This window comes from Dendrobates tinctorius, unplaced genomic scaffold, assembly GCF_039654945.1.
Source record: "Dendrobates tinctorius isolate UK_male_01 unplaced genomic scaffold, ASM3965494v1 ptg000070l, whole genome shotgun sequence".
Lineage (NCBI taxonomy): Eukaryota > Metazoa > Chordata > Amphibia > Anura > Dendrobatidae > Dendrobates > Dendrobates tinctorius.
In genome coordinates this window covers 99,781,703-99,784,773 of record NW_027361738.1, presented here as the reverse complement: position 1 = coordinate 99,784,773, position 3,071 = coordinate 99,781,703, and the positions used below count along the sequence as shown (strand labels likewise).

Here is a 3,071-nt window from a genome sequence, read left to right as displayed (position 1 = left end):
TAGGGGGGAGTGGTTAGTCGCTGATCTAGAGGCGGGTGTCCCTTGTCTGGTAATGGGCCGCTGTGGAGGAGTCGCTGTGAGGGGTCAGGCTGTGTGTGAGGGCCAGAGAGACCCTGAGGGGACGACACACAGTGAGCACCAATCAGAAAGCGCGGCGTTTGTCACGTGACCTCAGGGCGGGAAGGTTGAGCAGGTGAAGACTTGTTCTGAGGGAGAAGCAACTGTGACAGGAAAATGTCGCCATTTTGTGGTGATTTGTTCCTTCAGTTCTACCAATGGTGGCGCAGCGGCAGCAGACGTCCTGCTACAACCCTGCCGATATCGGTATAAGTGTGCTGGTTTATAATGACACCCAAGGGGCCAGCATCTGCTGTGTGCTCCTCTCTGTACAGCCCAGGGCCGCCATGACGCTTCTCCCGACATAACGTGTGTCTGTGGGATTTTGTCACCTCATTACATTTTATTCTTTTACAGTTTACAACTCCTATATTGCCCCTATTAATAAAAAATACTTTTCTACAGTAAACCAAGTAGTAATAATACTCCTCTATAGTGGCCTTATTACTAATAGTAATAATACTCCTCTAGAGTGCCCCTACTAGTAATACTCCTATAATGCCCCTACTAGTAATACTCCTATAATGCCCCTACTAGTAATAATACTCCTCTAGAGTGCCCCTACTAGTAATAAAACTTCTCTAGAGTGCCCCTACTAGTAATACTCCTATAATGCCCCTACTAGTAATAATACTCCTCTAGAGTGCCCCTACTAGTAATAAAACTCCTCTAGAGTGCCCCTACTAGTAATAAAACTCCTAGAGTGCCCCTACTAGTAGTAATACTCCTATAATGCCCCTACTAGTAATAAAACTCCTCTAGAGTGCCCCTACTAGTAATAAAACTTCTCTAGAGTGCCCCTACTAGAAATAATACTCCTATAGTGCCCCTACTAGTAATAAAACTCCTCTAGAGTGCCCCTACTAGTAATAATACTCCTATAGTGCCCCTACTAGTAATACAACTCCTCTAGAGTGCCCCTACTAGTAATAAAACTTCTCTAGAGTGCCCCTACTAGAAATAATACTCCTATAGTGCCCCTACTAGTAATAAAACTCCTCTAGAGTGCCCCTACTAGAAATAATACTCCTATAGTGCCCCTACTAGTAATAAAACTCGTCTAGAGTGCCCCTACTAGTAATAATACTCCTATAGTGCCCCTACTAGTAATAATACTCCTCTAGAGTGCCCCTACTAGTAATACTCCTCTAGCGTGCCCCTACTAGTAATACTCCTATAATGCCCCTACTAGTAATAATACTCCTCTAGAGTGCCCCTACTAGAAATAAAACTCTAGAGTGCCCCTACTAGTAATAAAACTCCTCTAGAGTGCCCCTACTAGTAATAAAACTCGAGTGCCCCTTCAAGTAATAATACTATAGTGCCCCTACTAGTAATAAAATCCTCTAGAGTGCCCCTACTAGTAATAAAACTCCTCTAGAGTGCCCCTACTAGTAATAATACTCCTCTAGAGTGCCCCTACTAGTAATAATACTCCTATAGTGCCCCTACTAGTAATAAAACTCCTCTAGAGTGCCCCTACTAGTAATAAAACTCCTCTAGAGTGCCCCTACTAGTAATAAAACTCCTCTAGAGTGCCCCTACTAGTAATAAAACTCCTAGAGTGCCCCTACTAGTAGTAATACTCCTATAATGCCCCTACTAGTAATAAAACTCCTCTAGAGTGCCCCTACTAGTAATAAAACTTCTCTAGAGTGCCCCTACTAGAAATAATACTCCTATAGTGCCCCTACTAGTAATAAAACTCCTCTAGAGTGCCCCTACTAGTAATAATACTCCTATAGTGCCCCTACTAGTAATAAAACTCCTCTAGAGTGCCCCTACTAGTAATAAAACTTCTCTAGAGTGCCCCTACTAGAAATAATACTCCTATAGTGCCCCTACTAGTAATAAAACTCCTCTAGAGTGCCCCTACTAGAAATAATACTCCTATAGTGCCCCTACTAGTAATAAAACTCGTCTAGAGTGCCCCTACTAGTAATAATACTCCTATAGTGCCCCTACTAGTAATAATACTCCTCTAGAGTGCCCCTACTAGTAATACTCCTCTAGCGTGCCCCTACTAGTAATACTCCTATAATGCCCCTACTAGTAATAATACTCCTCTAGAGTGCCCCTACTAGAAATAAAACTCTAGAGTGCCCCTACTAGTAATAAAACTCCTCTAGAGTGCCCCTACTAGTAATAAAACTCGAGTGCCCCTTCAAGTAATAATACTATAGTGCCCCTACTAGTAATAAAATCCTCTAGAGTGCCCCTACTAGTAATAAAACTCCTCTAGAGTGCCCCTACTAGTAATAATACTCCTCTAGAGTGCCCCTACTAGTAATAATACTCCTATAGTGCCCCTACTAGTAATAAAACTCCTCTATAGTGCCCCTACTAGTAATAAAACTCCTCTAGAGTGCCCCTACTAGTAATAATACTCCTATAGTGCCCCTACTAGTAATAAAACTCCTCTATGGTGCCCCTACTAGAATAAAACTCTGGTGCCCCTATTAGTAATAAAACTCCTCTAGATTGCCCCTACTAGAAATAATACTCCTATAGTGCCCCTACTAGTAATAAAACTCCTCTAGAGTGCCCCTACTAGAAATAATACTCCTATAGTGCCCCTACTAGTAATAATACTCCTATAGTGCCCTTACTAGTAATAAAACTCCTCTAGAGTCCCCCTACTAGTAATAATACTCCTATAGTGCCCCTACTAGTAATAATACTCCTCTAGAGTGCCCCTACTAGTAATAAAACTCCTCTAGAGTGCCCCTGCTAGTAATAAAACTCCTCTAGAGTGCCCCTACTGGAAATAATACTCCTATAGTGCCCCTACTAGTAATAAAACTCCTCTAGAGTGCCCCTACTAGAATAAAATTTGAGTGCCCCTACTAGTAATTAAACTCCTCTAGAGTGCCCCTACTAGAAATAATACTCCTATAGTGCCCCTACTAGTAATACAACTCCTCTAGAGTGCCCCTACTAGAAATAATACTCCT

At 42.2% G+C, this 3,071-nt stretch overlaps 1 protein-coding gene across 1 annotated transcript in view; it reads left to right on the top strand.

Moving 5' to 3' along the window:
• The first annotated feature begins 66 nt into the window (after positions 1–66).
• ATG9B (autophagy related 9B) overlaps positions 67–3,071 on the top strand; it is a 68,068-nt gene continuing 65,063 nt past the window's right edge. Inside the window, exon 1 of the mRNA XM_073582215.1 lies at positions 67–193. The gene's annotated coding sequence lies outside the window, so the exon portion shown is untranslated. The remainder of the gene's footprint in view (positions 194–3,071) is intronic.